Raw genomic sequence first — 15,483 nt, forward strand, 5'->3', positions numbered from 1 at the left:
AGGCCAGGTGGAACCAATTGCCCCAAATTAAGAGTGTCTCTGTCTCCCTCTAGTGACTGGGGGTGGCTTAGCAGGCAGCCTCGCCCCAGCCCCAGGCAGACCTCTTACACATGTGCCTTTATTTATTGCTGCTTTCTTTATCTTCAAGTGGCATTGCTCCCCTGTCATCTCATATCCTCTGTCCCTCATCCTCTCAGAAAATAAAGAATATGGTTTAGCATTTTATGTGTTTTTCAAACCGATTATTCACGTGTTCACCACGGTCCAGTGGGTCCAGAACCTACCTGGAATCATTGGGCGCAAGGCGGGAAAACATCCTGGAGGGGGCGCCAGTCCTTCACAGGGCAACACACACTCACACATTCACTCACACACTCACACCTACGGACACTTTGGAGTCTCAGACCAAATTTCAGATAAGTATTTTATCTCCTCCTCTCTCCATGTGCGATCACGACTCATGTTACTTCTTTTACATTTTTTTTTCTATATTCTATTGTTTACTGGATGTTTCCGCTTCCTGTAATTGGTCAGAAAGTCTGAACCATCCAAAAAGTGTTGTCACACTGGAAACAAACCCCACTATGGTTCAGTTTGATCCAGACTGAGATCACCTCTTTTGGTCGGACCATATCTTGGTTCTCTGGTCAGGACCATGGTCTGAGACACCTTTTACACCTGCAGTTTGGGTTTGGACCAAACAGAAAAGTCCAAAAGTGTGAACCAGACAATGTAGGTGTGAAAATGCCCTAAGACAAGTCCAAAATAATGAGACTAGTCTGTACAGGACAGAACAGGACAGAACTGGAAATGTTCCGGTGGTTCTCCTGTACGCACTGCACAGGCTTTGCCCCCACATCTAAAACATGTTTCATCTCCCACTGAGAGAACCAGTCTCATGCAGAAAATCTCCTGCTGTGCGCTGCATGTGTGAAAGGCAGCTCAGGGACATGAGTTTCTCTAGAAAGACTGTAGTCAAACAGAATTGACAGGGTCCTGCGCATCAATTCTACCACCCCACCCCCTCCCAAAAGGTCCTGCATTCCTTATTTAGATTTCAGAACATGGGCAAACCTACACTGTCTCTGTGGCGGTACTCTCAAGGAAACACATTCTGTATCTTTAATTAGGGGACTTAACTGTACCTTATTCTATACTAGTTTTATTAGATTTCATTCGCCACGTTTCATCTCCAGGACTTTTATTGTGTTCTTTTATTCTCCACAGTTGTATAATGAAAGATTACAGAGATCCCCCTCTCCTTCTGGAGAAGAGAATGTAATGAACCTTTAGGAACACAACTGGACTCTAACACCACTGCTGCACCTTTAAAGATACACTACACACTTTGTAAACAGTCCATTGTACCTTTATTTCTGAGAGTGTACTGGAGGTGGGAAACCTGACTGGGCCACTACTGTGTTTTAAACAACCGTTATTGACCACATAAAAGAGCACAAGCAAGGAACCAGCAGCAATCTGGGCTTCTCCAGGCTTCTTCCGGTTCTGTGGTGAGAGCCGAGGGAACTTCACCTTCCCTCCTACCTACCCCTTACGAGGAGCCACACATGAGCGCACATGACACACATAATCATGCCCCACAACACCCATAAACCCAATCAACAACATTAACCCTCTTATAGAAGCTCTTAGAATATGGGAAAGGCAGCCTCTGAGCATGCTGGGAGCTCCCCTGTGAACCACCAACTATACGTTTAACACATATAGTAACTGTTGAATTAGCTGTGCAGCTCTATAATTAAAGATAGTAGCCTGTCTGTTGCTCTACATACGTCATTATCCCCCTTTTCACCCTGTTCTCCAATGCTCATGTCCCACACTTATGTCTGACAAACCTATGGACAGCAGCCAGCCTTCAAGACAGAGCTAATGCTTTTAGCGATGTCACGTATTTCTGTCCATTGCTTGGGCTTTAAACCTCACCACAGGGACCGGATTCATTTGAGCCTGGTGTTGTGTTGTGGTCTGCGTCCGTCCGGACCTGAATCTCCGCGTCCGGCGTTAAATCAGGACCAAACGTCTGGATTAAAGCGGGGATTCGGGACCCAGCGGATAACAGCGCAGGGGCAGGAGAAAGGACAGCGGTTCTATATAAGCCCCACATTCATCTGCTATGGAGCAAATTGTCTGCCATCGAGGTCGTTCCGAAGCGTCCCGCTGGAAATGAAGACTGAGGGGGGCTTGGGGGAGCTGTCAATTTAGGCCTGAGATTGGGGGATGTGTTCCTCTCACCGAAGCGCCTCAATCCTCCCAAACTATTACTGCAATCTCCATCCACACCAGCCTCAAGGAGCAGGTTAAACACAGCCCTGCTGCCGCTCGGCCTTGTGGGGCTTCTTTAGAGCTGCAGGAGGAATGAACTGCATTGGACGCGGTGTGGATTCACACTTCAGCTGACCTCTACACTTACAAGAGCCTAAAATCCCATCCAGACCGAGGAGAACGTGTATATCACTGTATCTGAAGAGCAAGGCTCACTCTGGTCTTGTGGTAAGGCTTTACACTGGATGTCTGAACATTGCAGTGAGGATTTGATTGCTTCAAACTGTGGAAACACTAGTAAGATCAGGTACAGATCTCAGATCATCTGATGGAGCTCCATCACTCCAGAAACTGATGTTCCACTGCTCTTAGCCCAGTGCTGAGGGGCTTTATACCCGTCTAGAACACTCTTGGCATTGAGCATGGTGCACAGTCTCCCACAAACAAGTTTGGGTCTGCCTTAAGGACATGGAAATATTGAGGCTTTCAGATCAGACTGATTTACAGCCAATCAGAAGAGGGATCATTTACATATGGCCATCTCTAAAGCAGCACTGGGTTTGGTGTTTTTCCTCCTGGGCTCCATCTAGAGTTTCAGGGTGAAATTCACTTTTACAGCACTGTCCTGAAGCTACATAGTGCGGTTTCTGAAGTGCCGAGCCTGCCATAGCAATGACAGAGTCTTGATTCTCCCAATTACAGCTCAGTGGAGCATCACCAGCTGTAAGCTGGAATTATAAGATAGAAGTATGACACAGTGTTGCTTTAAAGACACAGGGAACAGAACAGGACTGAACCGAGGTTAGAAAATAGTTATGAATATGAGTCATGACTAGGTTTGGTACAAATAAAAATGTAAAGGAATCATATGCAGAACTTGTGGTAAAAAATAAAATGGAGCATATCAAGGCTGTCAGGATCTCCCTGTATCTCCAAAATCATGAATTTACAGAAGTAACAGGAGAAGGCTTTAATTCCACGTTGTTCCGGAGCGGTTCTCTTTATCCGCTGTGAAATTCCTGCGGAATATAAAGGAGGAGCTGGAGTTACAAGGATTTTGTTTGACAACAACAACAATGTGATCCCATTAACATTGAAAACAAGACAAACTATACTTTATTATTAAACCCTCTGGGGAAATTCACACACACACACACACTTGGAGCAGTAAGAACACACACCCTGAGCAGGAGCAGGTTGGGGTTAGGTGCTTGCTCAAGGGCATTTCAGCCTTAAATGCCAGTCCAGCAGCTCAAACAGGCCCACGGCTGCCCCCTACTACTAAAGCTGCCCCCCACTACTATAGCTGCCCCCCACTACTATAGCTGCCCCCGTGTCCACAGCTGCCCCCCACTACTGCAGCTGCCCCTGTCTCCACAGCTGGCCCCAACTACTATAGCTGCCCCCGTGTCCACAGCTGCCCCCCACTACTACGGCTGCCCCCGTCTCCACAGCTGCCCCCCACTACTGCGGCTGCCCCCGTGTCCACAGCTGCCCCCCACTACTGCGGCTGCCCCCGTGTCCACAGCTGCCCCCCACTACTACGGCTGCCCCCGTCTCCACAGCTGCCCCTCACTACTGCGGCTGCCCCCGTCTCCACAGCTGCCCCCAACTACAATAGCTGCCCCCGTGTCCACAGCTGCCCCCCACTACTGCGGCTGCCCCCGTCTCCACAGCTGCCCCCAACTACTATAGCTGTCCCCGTGTCCACAGCTGCCCCCCACTACTACGGCTGCCCCCGTCTCCATAGCTGCCCCCCACTACTATAGCTGCCCCTGTGTCCACAGCTGCCCCTAACTACTACGGCTGCCCCCGTGTCCACAGCTGCCCCCCACTACTGCGGCTGCCCCCGTGTCCACAGCTGCCCCCATTTCCACAGCTGCCCCCCACTACTATAGCTGCCCCCGTTTCCACAGCTGCCCCCCACTACTATAGCTGCCCCTGTCTCCACAGCTGCCCCAACTACTATAGCTGCCCCCGTCTCCACAGCTGCCCCCCCACTACTGCGGCTGCCCCCATCTCCACAACTGCCCCCCACCTACTACGGCTTCCCCCGTCTCCACAGCCAAAATTCATCTTATATGTAATTTTTCATTAAAGTTAATGATGTAAGAAACACAGGGAAAAAAAAAATATGAGCATATGGATGTTTAAAGATGAAACGCTGTACAATAATGAGGCGTTTATAGAGTTAACTCCTAGATCTGCTCTCCGTCACCTCTCCGTAGACGCAGAGGTTAAAGAGGTTTATTAGAGGTGGAGATTACAGAGGGACAGAGTGGAGGTTTGTTTATTGGAGCAGTTGTTCTCTTCAGCGTTTACCTGTCAGCACAATTTCCATTTCCTTCAGATTAATGTTCCCCAGAGCCGCCGTCCTCGTTATTTCCCTCTCGTTTGAGTGTTTTGCTGTCGGCTGCGGAGAGAGATGTGAACACGAGCTGGAAATGGAAGCCGAGGTCGATCTAAACACCGGTGTAAACAGTTTACTCCAGAAAAATGATCTCTTAGCAAGTGAAAACATCTTAAATCCCGTCAATATCTCAAATATTTCTCACTCAGAGACGGCTGTGGGGAGATTGAAAGATTCTTCAAACTGTTTCTACGTTTATTTTTTTCATTTTGAAGTGAATTTATCCAGTGAAAGTGTTTTATTTGTTTCCCAAGTATAAGTCATTTGAATTGTTTTTAAAAAGTACTGCTCGAAGCACACAGTTCGGATGGGACCGGTGTGAAGGACGGGGGCATGTGTGTCTTCCCCGTCTCCACAGCTGCCCCCAACTACTATAGCTGCCCCCATCTCCATAGCTGCCTCCCCAATATTACAGCTGCCCCATCTCCACAGCTGCCTCCAACTACTATGGCTGCCCCTGTCACCACAGCTGCACCCCCAACTACTACGGCTGCCCCCATCTCCACAGCTGCACCCCCAACTACTACGGCTGCCCCCATCTCCACAGCTGCCTCCAACTACTATGGCTGCCCCCATCTCCACAGCTGCCCCCAAATACTATGCCTGCCCCTGTCGCCACAGCTGCCCCCCCACTACTACGGCTGCCCCATCTCCACAGCTGCCCCCAAATACTATAGCTGCCCCTGTCGCCACAGCTGCCCCCAACTACTAAAGCTGCCCCATCTCCACAGCTGCCCCCCTCCACTACTATGGCTGCCCCCATCTCCACAGCTGCCCCTATCTCCACAGCTGCCCCTATCTCCACAGCTGCCCCTGTCTCCACAGCTGCCCCCATCTCACCAGCTGCCCCTGTCTCCACAGCTGCCCCCAGCTCTACAAACTGAAACTGACCATAAAACTGATGAAAAAGCACTGTCTAAAAACTGAAAACAAGAAGGAAAAACTCTAAACTGAAGAACAAAGCACAGAGAATGAAGAAGGGTCCGGAACACGAGAACACAAGAGCACTGACAATGACCGACAAAGAAAGACAAAGACACAGGGTGTAAATACACAAGAACAGAAACACCTGGGGACACTTGTGAGGTGGGACATGAGCGGGAGACGTAAAAAAGCATGAGTCCCGAGAAACACAATCAATCTGAGGAGCACAGGAACAGGAAAACACCACAAAACGGGCAGAACTGCATTTGACCCATCTGTGGCAGTGGACACACACACAACTGGAGCAGGGGGCTGCCAACCTCCTCCGTACCCAGGGAGCAGTTTGGGGGTTAGGTGCCTTGCTCAAGGGCACTTCAGTCGGGAAAGTTCAGTTGCTGGTCCTGGGAACTGAACCGGCGACCCTCCGACCGTAGTGACTATAATGGCTGATGTGACACATCTGGGCACTTTGCTTTCAGCAGTCTGAGTTGACTCCAGAGGCTGGGGGCACTGTGTGTGATGTTGGGGACACACACACTGACTGGAATAAGACACTTATAACTGTAGTTACACATTCACAAACGTGTATAACAGTGTGTGTGTGATTTACTTTAGCTTTTAATCATGTGATTACCCTGGTATTTCCCATTTTAACCCAATCACAATCCGTCTCCTATTCCACCAGGTTATGTGTTAGCCAAACACCGCCACCACACACAGTACCATCAACACTGGGAGGGTAAGGACCAGCGCATCATTCCTTTGATGTCCACCAATGACTTCTTGTTACACTGCTGCTAATGCCGTGGCACTACGGAGTCCATTGTGCTCTTATAGAGCTCCTGGGCCTGGATGGTGATCTCCTGATGACAGATTACTAACCAGAGCACAGCCACAGTTACACAAGTCTGTCTTGATAGTAACTATGTAATCATGGATGTACTGGGGCAGCCGTGGCCTGGTGGTGAGGGAACTGGGCCTGTAACCGGAAGGCTGTTGATTCGATCCCCAGAGCCGACAGGTCATGACTGAAGTGCCCTTGAGCAAGACTCCTAACCCCCAACTGCTCCCCACAGCTCCGGGCGTGTGCTCACCGCCCCCTAGTGTTCACTAGTGTGTGAGTAAATGTGTTTCACTGCATGAACTGGGTTAAATGTGTGCAGCACAGTGGCCAATAAAGTGATTCTAATTCTAATTCTCATTCTAGAGTTGGAACCAAGGTGTACTTCTGTTCAAGATTCAAGACTTTCAGTGCCATGTGCTCAGTGAACAGGCAGTTACTCTGTACAATTATAGTCTTAATTTGCTAGTCCCCTGCTAACACACGCTAATCAGAGAGAAGTGCATTAAACCTTACAACAACATGAAACAATGTAGCCATAATTCAATTAGAAAATAACTTCAACTATAAGTAAGAGGTAAACATAATTGTTAGTTTAACACTGGCACATTGCTGTGGTATTGTTCATTGTAGTAAAATATCAGTGAATATTGCGCTAACTGCGTTGTCATAAAGAGCACTGTATCAGGTTTGCAGAGAGTAGTATGACAGCAGCAGTAAAAGTAATAAACATAAGCTCTACATTGTTATTAACTGTGTTTCACTGAAGCCACAGACCCATTTTATACTAAAACAATGAGCCCGTGTTACACTGCAGCTACTCTGTTCGGTATAAAGAGTATTAGATGTTATTGGGGACGCGATGTTAAAAGAGATGTATATGTTGCATTCATTGCAGTGTAATCAGTTTTTTTCTCGGGCTTTGGTCAACGTTGCTCAGTCCTGTGGCTCTGATTTGTGCGAAACCCATTTATTCAGACAGGCCCCCGGCTTTAAGAAAGACGAATGACTTCATTCAGGGGCTACGCTTGTCCTCTTGGTAAATAAAAGCCGTAAATAATTACGCCGATGAGGAGCTGGTGTTACACAGACCCTAAACAAGCCATCGCTCTTACTCAGACCTGACCGGGGGGTGTGTTCCACAATGCAGGATTTCTCAATTAACCAGATAATATTAGCCCAGAGTCGAGCTTAACCGCTGGAGATGCAGGAGGTGGGAGATGATCCTGTTTAAGTTAGCGAGCTAACTGGAAGATCTCCACATACACCAGCACCTCCTAATGATGCAGCTTTACTGATTTTGTTTGTACTGTTATTTATTTAATAATGTGTTTTATTTGTTGTCTTTACGTGTTCATCCCACTGTAAACTGTGTTTATGGGTTACTGAAATATACAAATGCCACATATTATTATTGTTATTGTTATTGTGACAAATCATCTTTGTTTATTACATTTTATGGTGTGTGTTTTTCCTGCAGTGGTCATGTTTCTTCTGGAGCCCTGGTTCATGGACGTCATTGGACATGTTTTAGGGGCTGTATCCCCGCCCCTCCCTAAATGCTCTTTAACCCCACCTAGTTCTTTCATTTTAAACAGCGGTTCTCTCTTTCTCCATATTAACAATGTAATGGAACTTGGGCGCACTAGGACCTGGGGGAGCTGCGGCTGTTACTGCACGTCCCTTTGACTACATTGGCTATGGTTTTGTATTGATTTTTTAAAGGAATACACACACAGTGTATGTGGGGAGAAGGTGTAGTGAGTCTCCAGAAGGTGAGAGTCACTCGGAGGAAACCCACGCAGACACAGGGAGAACACACCACACTCCTCACAGACAGTCACCCGGAGGAAACCCACACAGACACAGAGAGAACACACCACACTCCTCACAGACAGTCACCCGGAGGAAACCCACGCAGACACAGGGAGAACACACCACACTCCTCACAGACAGTCACCCGGAGGAAACCCACACAGACACAGAGAGAACACACCACACTCCTCACAGACAGTCACCCGGAGGAAACCCACGCAGACACAGAGAGAACACACCACACTCCTCACAGACAGTCACCCGGAGGAAACCCACGCAGACACAGGGAGAACACACCACACTCCTCACAGACAGTCACCCGGAGGAAACCTACACAGACACAGAGAGAACACACCACACTCCTCACAGACAGTCACCCGGAGGAAACCCACTCAGACACTGGGACACTCCACCCTGCCTACGGAGCTGAAGAACTCTGAGACACTCCCAGTGTCTGAGGATGAAACTCTACAGTGGACCCTCGTCTGAGCCTTCAGCACTTCCAGGGTTAAAGTAAAGTGGCGCTATAAATGAGTCCCAGAATGTGTGGGGACAGCCTGGCGGGTCGTGTAATGGTTCTAATGCATCAACAAAGCTCAAGGGGAGGCGTCCCAGCCCCACACATTGTTTAATAATCAAAGAGATAAAACACTATGGCTCCGTGGGGACTGACGCACGCTCGTTGTTAAAATCTAATTTGATGAGAATTGCCTCCTTCGCTGGTGTTTTGTTTTCTCCCCGACTCTGAGTCTGATTAACGTAAGCGCTGAGGACACTGGACACAGCTCTGGGATTTCTCCAGGACAGCAACTAACTTCAGTGTCATTCTCAGAGTTTTCTTGTATTTCTCTCCACTCATTCCCTCTGTTCCTCACTGCAGCGCCTGTCTTTATTAAAGGAATTCATATGTACTAGACATAGCATGATCCTGTTAGGGGACTTATTGCTTCGTCATAATCCAGTTGGTGGAGTTTTAACCATGGCTTATTCCTTTGGTCGAGCCGTTCTCCTGTTGGTGGATATTTGGTCGAGCCGTTCTCCTGTTGGTGGATGTTTGGTCGAGCCGTTCTCCTGTTGGTGGATGTTTGGTCGTGCTGTTCTCCTGTTGGTGGATATTTGGTCGAGCCGTTCTCCTGTTGGTGGATGTTTGGTCGAGCCGTTCTCCTGTTGGTGGATGTTTGGTCGAGCCGTTCTCCTGTTGGTGGATGTTTGGTCGAGCTGTTCTCCTGTTGGTGGATGTTTGGTCGAGCCGTTCTCCTGTTGGTGGATGTTTGGTCGAGCCGTTCTCCTGTTGGTGGATATTTGGTCGAGCCGTTCTCCTGTTGGTGGATGTTTGGTCGAGCTGTTCTCCTGTTGGTGGATATTTGGTCGAGCTGTTCTCCTGTTGGTGGATGTTTGGTCGAGCCGTTCTCCTGTTGGTGGATGTTTGGTCGAGCCGTTCTCCTGTTGGTGGATATTTGGTCGAGCTCTTCTCCTGTTGGTGGATGTTTGGTCGAGCCGTTCTCCTGTTGGTGGATGTTTGGTCGAGCTCTTCTCCTGTTGGTGGATGTTTGGTCGAGCTCTTCTCCTGTTGGTGGATGTTTGGTCGAGCTCTTCTCCTGTTGGTGGATGTTTGGTCGAGCCGTTCTCCTGTTGGTGGATATTTGGTCGTGCTGTTCTCCTGTTGGTGGATGTTTGGTCGAGCTCTTCTCCTGTTGGTGGATGTTTGGTCGAGCTCTTCTCCTGTTGGTGGATATTTGGTCGAGCTCTTCTCCTGTTGGTGGATGTTTGGTCGAGCCGTTCTCCTGTTGGTGGATGTTTGGTCGAGCCGTTCTCCTGTTGGTGGATATTTGGTCGAGCTCTTCTCCTGTTGGTGGATGTTTGGTCGAGCCGTTCTCCTGTTGGTGGATATTTGGTCGAGCTCTTCTCCTGTTGGTGGATGTTTGGTCGAGCCGTTCTCCTGTTGGTGGATATTTGGTCGAGCTCTTCTCCTGTTGGTGGATGTTTGGTCGAGCCGTTCTCCTGTTGGTGGATATTTGGTCGTGCTGTTCTCCTGTTGGTGGATGTTTGGTCGAGCCGTTCTCCTGTTGGTGGATATTTGGTCGAGCTCTTCTCCTGTTGGTGGATGTTTGGTCGAGCCGTTCTCCTGTTGGTGGATATTTGGTCGAGCTCTTCTCCTGTTGGTGGATGTTTGGTCGAGCTCTTCTCCTGTTGGTGGATGTTTGGTCGAGCCGTTCTCCTGTTGGTGGATATTTGGTCGAGCTGTTCTCCTGTTGGTGGATGTTTGGTCGAGCTGTTCTCCTGTTGGTGGATATTTGGTCGTGCTGTTCTCCTGTTGGTGGATATTTGGTCGAGCTCTTCTCCTGTTGGTGGATGTTTGGTCGAGCTGTTCTCCTGTTGGTGGATGTTTGGTCGAGCTCTTCTCCTGTTGGTGGATGTTTGGTCGAGCCGTTCTCCTGTTGGTGGATATTTGGTCGAGCTGTTCTCCTGTTGGTGGATGTTTGGTCGAGCTCTTCTCCTGTTGGTGGATGTTTGGTCGAGCCGTTCTCCTGTTGGTGGATGTTTGGTCGAGCCGTTCTCCTGTTGGTGGATATTTGGTCGAGCTCTTCTCCTGTTGGTGGATGTTTGGTCGAGCCGTTCTCCTGTTGGTGGATGTTTGGTCGAGCTCTTCTCCTGTTGGTGGATGTTTGGTCGAGCCGTTCTCCTGTTGGTGGATGTTTGGTCGAGCTGTTCTCCTGTTGGTGGATATTTGGTCGAGCTGTTCTCCTGTTGGTGGATGTTTGGTCGAGCCGTTCTCCTGTTGGTGGATATTTGGTCGAGCTGTTCTCCTGTTGGTGGATGTTTGGTCGAGCCGTTCTCCTGTTGGTGGATGTTTGGTCGAGCTCTTCTCCTGTTGGTGGATGTTTGGTTGAGCTGTTCTCCTGTTGGTGGATACTTGGTCGAGCTGTTCTCCTGTTGGTGGATTTTGGTCGTGCTTTTCTCCTGTTGGTGGATATTTGGTCGAGCTGTTCTCCTGTTGGTGGATATTTGGTTGTGCTGTTCTCCTGTTGGTGGATGTTTGGTCGTGCTGTTCTCCTGTTGGTGGATATTTGGTCGTGCTGTTCTCCTGTTGGTGGATATTTGGTCGTGCTGTTCTCCTGTTGGTGGATATTTGGTCGTGCTGTTCTCCTGTTGGTGGATATTTGGTCGTGCTGTTCTCCTGTTGGTGGATATTTGGTCGAGCTGTTCTCCTGTTGGTGGATGTTTGGTCGAGCTGTTCTCCTGTTGGTGGATGTTTGGTCGTGCTGTTCTCCTGTTGGTGGATATTTGGTCGTGCTGTTCTCCTGTTGGTGGATATTTGGTCGTGCTCTTCTCCTGTTGGTGGATGTTTGGTCGAGCTCTTCTCCTGTTGGTGGATGTTTGGTCGAGCCGTTCTCCTGTTGGTGGATATTTGGTCGAGCTGTTCTCCTGTTGGTGGATGTTTGGTCGAGCTGTTCTCCTGTTGGTGGATATTTGGTCGTGCTGTTCTCCTGTTGGTGGATATTTGGTCGAGCTCTTCTCCTGTTGGTGGATGTTTGGTCGAGCTGTTCTCCTGTTGGTGGATGTTTGGTCGAGCTCTTCTCCTGTTGGTGGATGTTTGGTCGAGCCGTTCTCCTGTTGGTGGATATTTGGTCGAGCTGTTCTCCTGTTGGTGGATGTTTGGTCGAGCTCTTCTCCTGTTGGTGGATGTTTGGTCGAGCCGTTCTCCTGTTGGTGGATGTTTGGTCGAGCCGTTCTCCTGTTGGTGGATATTTGGTCGAGCTCTTCTCCTGTTGGTGGATGTTTGGTCGAGCCGTTCTCCTGTTGGTGGATGTTTGGTCGAGCTCTTCTCCTGTTGGTGGATGTTTGGTCGAGCCGTTCTCCTGTTGGTGGATGTTTGGTCGAGCTGTTCTCCTGTTGGTGGATATTTGGTCGAGCTGTTCTCCTGTTGGTGGATGTTTGGTCGAGCCGTTCTCCTGTTGGTGGATATTTGGTCGAGCTGTTCTCCTGTTGGTGGATGTTTGGTCGAGCCGTTCTCCTGTTGGTGGATGTTTGGTCGAGCTCTTCTCCTGTTGGTGGATGTTTGGTCGAGCTGTTCTCCTGTTGGTGGATACTTGGTCGAGCTGTTCTCCTGTTGGTGGATTTTGGTCGTGCTTTTCTCCTGTTGGTGGATATTTGGTCGAGCTGTTCTCCTGTTGGTGGATATTTGGTTGTGCTGTTCTCCTGTTGGTGGATGTTTGGTCGTGCTGTTCTCCTGTTGGTGGATATTTGGTCGTGCTGTTCTCCTGTTGGTGGATATTTGGTCGTGCTCTTCTCCTGTTGGTGGATATTTGGTCGTGCTGTTCTCCTGTTGGTGGATATTTGGTCGTGCTGTTCTCCTGTTGGTGGATATTTGGTCGAGCTGTTCTCCTGTTGGTGGATGTTTGGTCGAGCTGTTCTCCTGTTGGTGGATGTTTGGTCGTGCTGTTCTCCTGTTGGTGGATATTTGGTCGTGCTGTTCTCCTGTTGGTGGATATTTGGTCGTGCTCTTCTCCCGTTGGTGGATGTTTGGTCGTGCTGTTCTCCTGTTGGTGGATGTTTGGTCGTGCTGTTCTCCCTGTTGGTGGATATTTGCTCATGCTGTTCTCACCCCAGAACTGGTTGGAAGCTAATGACAAATTACAAACCAAAACACATCAGTAAATACACACAACAACAGATCAAGACACTCACTTCTCTCTGTAACATTTCTTCTCAACATTCCAGTCTAACGCTCATCTCGGCATGCTGTGATTTCCACTCCTTCACCTTTTCTCCTCTAATCCCTCACTCCCGAGTATTAGCCTGACCCCAGACTGAGCTAATGCAGAGGAAGAGCCCTAATGACTGCCATTAGGATTCAGAGTTTGTCCTCCCTGAGCGATACAAACAAATGCCATCCTTTACACTTACGCTAACCAAATAACCTCGCACTAATCGCCACAGAGACCATCTCCTGTCTTCCCTTTACAAAGAGATTAAGCTTATTTGGGCTTTTTGTCAGCCGCCAGTGGAAATGTCCAGCTAATGACCTCAGCTACACAATGACCGTCTGAGCAAAGCCGAATAAACACAGACTTAGTATTTAACTCTGAAACTTTGACTCAAACTTTGACTGAGACTGGGATTTTAAGTATGAGACAAGACTGAGATGGTAATACTGAGCCTGAGACTATGAGACTGAGACTTTACCAGAGAGACAGAGACTATTCTGGATATATTATAATTTCATTTTTGAAGTTGAACAGAGACCTGCAGCTATTAATCTTTCAGGCAAAATTTACTTCTGTAAAAAGCCCCTTTATTTCTGAGCTCCTCCACTAGGTGGCGTCCTTCGCCAGCTCTGACTCTAACTGTACAGCTGCACTGAGCTTTCCGTACTGTCATCATAACCCAGTTATTATACAGTTGCCCTCCTTTAGAAGTGTGTCAGGTACCATTATTATTATTATACAATTATTATTTTAATAAACTTGATTTCAATAAAATGACTACAGGTGAAGTAGTAAACAGATAAACAGAACAACATCAGCACAGAGAGCACAGGACCGCACGGGTTAGCAGTGGATGAGTGTAGGTAGTTGTGCAGAACCACAGGGTTTAAAGAGGCTCGCTAAATTCACACTCACTGTAGATAACAGCAGGGACAGCAGGCCGCTAGCTGCCAAGCAGCAGAGATGATTATAACTGACCCTCCCACTCTACCTTCACCCCTCCACTGTCAATAATCACAGCACACATCAGCAGCGGAGCCATATACACCGCACTTACAGATATTCATTTAAAGTTATAAAATACACAGAAACGATTGAACAAAAAGTTAACAGCCCACAACCCAGAGGGAAATATTATTGCTCACAGCAGACATGACACACCAGAGTGGGAGACAGAAAGGAGAGATAAATGAGATGGTAAGGTTTAGCTCATCTGGCAATTCTGAGCAGTTTGTGACTTGATTGAGATCTCCACTAAAACTCCAGAGGAGACACCTGTCAGATCACTGAGGTCTTTATCTCAGGAGACACATTTGAGCAGCAGGAATCTCCTTTGTTTATTTTCCATCTGATCCCACTGGTGTCTAGGAGAAACTACTGAGACACTCAGGAGACCTCCTGTCCTCCGGGATGTGAGACAAAAGTTTTATCAGCAACTCAGTACTGGTCAGGACTGGTTTGTGTATTTAATCATTTAAAGGGAACCTCTGCGATTGTGGGGAAATACAGCTCTAAGCGCTGCGTCTTTTTAAGGTGGAACCATGGGAAATTTTGAGGGAAATTAATGACTGTGGTTTGAATGTGTCTGTTGTCTGTAAGTGTTTATTCACTGTTTGAATTCCAACAGAAACTCATGTGTAACCGGAGCTGTTTAGTTTTGTAGCACTGTCGCTAATGCAGTTAGCCGTCTCCCGAGTTTGGAGACATTTCCACCTTAAGTGATCAGAAACAGCAAAAATAAGTCAGTGTTACCCCCCTATGGAGCAGGAATAGAGCAACATCCTCATCTCAGCTTTTCAACATTTGGAGTTCTTTACATTGTCTAAAAAAAACTCCAGGTGCCTCTGCCACAAGCAGAGAGAGAGAGAGAGAGAGAGAGAGAGAGAGAGAGAGAGAGAGAGAGAGAGAGAGAGAGAGAGAGAGAGACAGAGAGAGAGAGAGAGAGAGAGAGAGAGAGAGAGAGAGAGAGACAGAGAGAGAGAGAGAGAGAGAGAGAGAGAGAGACTGAGAGGTGGGAGACAGAGAGGGAGAGAGACTGCGAGAGAGAGAGAGAGAGAGAGAGAGAGAGAGACTGAGAGGTGGGAGACAGAGAGGGAGAGAGACTGCGAGAGAGAGAGAGAGAGAGAGAGAGAGAGAGAGAGAGAGAGTGAGAGAGAAAGCCTAGCATACCGGACTGAGACAGTTTGTTTTTTTCTTTCAGTAACAGACACTGGGGCTTCGTAAACACATTAGACTTGTTAGTAGCGCACAAACAGATCTGAGAGCTAGTGAATGGTGAGCAAACATCTTCTGAATTTTTTAAAATGTGTTTTTTTTTTATTACAGTCATGAACTACGCCTTTAATTGATTGATTGATGTGGCTGCTCCTACACAAATATATCTGCCACCGGACTGGGACTGGCCTTTAACAGCACATTAACTTTTACCTTTGTCCTGGCTCTCTGCATCAGCGCAGGCCTGATCTGTCTGCTGTCTTTTTCTCCTTGACACTAAGTGGATA

This window comes from Hoplias malabaricus, chromosome 12 (assembly GCF_029633855.1).
Source record: "Hoplias malabaricus isolate fHopMal1 chromosome 12, fHopMal1.hap1, whole genome shotgun sequence".
Lineage (NCBI taxonomy): Eukaryota > Metazoa > Chordata > Actinopteri > Characiformes > Erythrinidae > Hoplias > Hoplias malabaricus.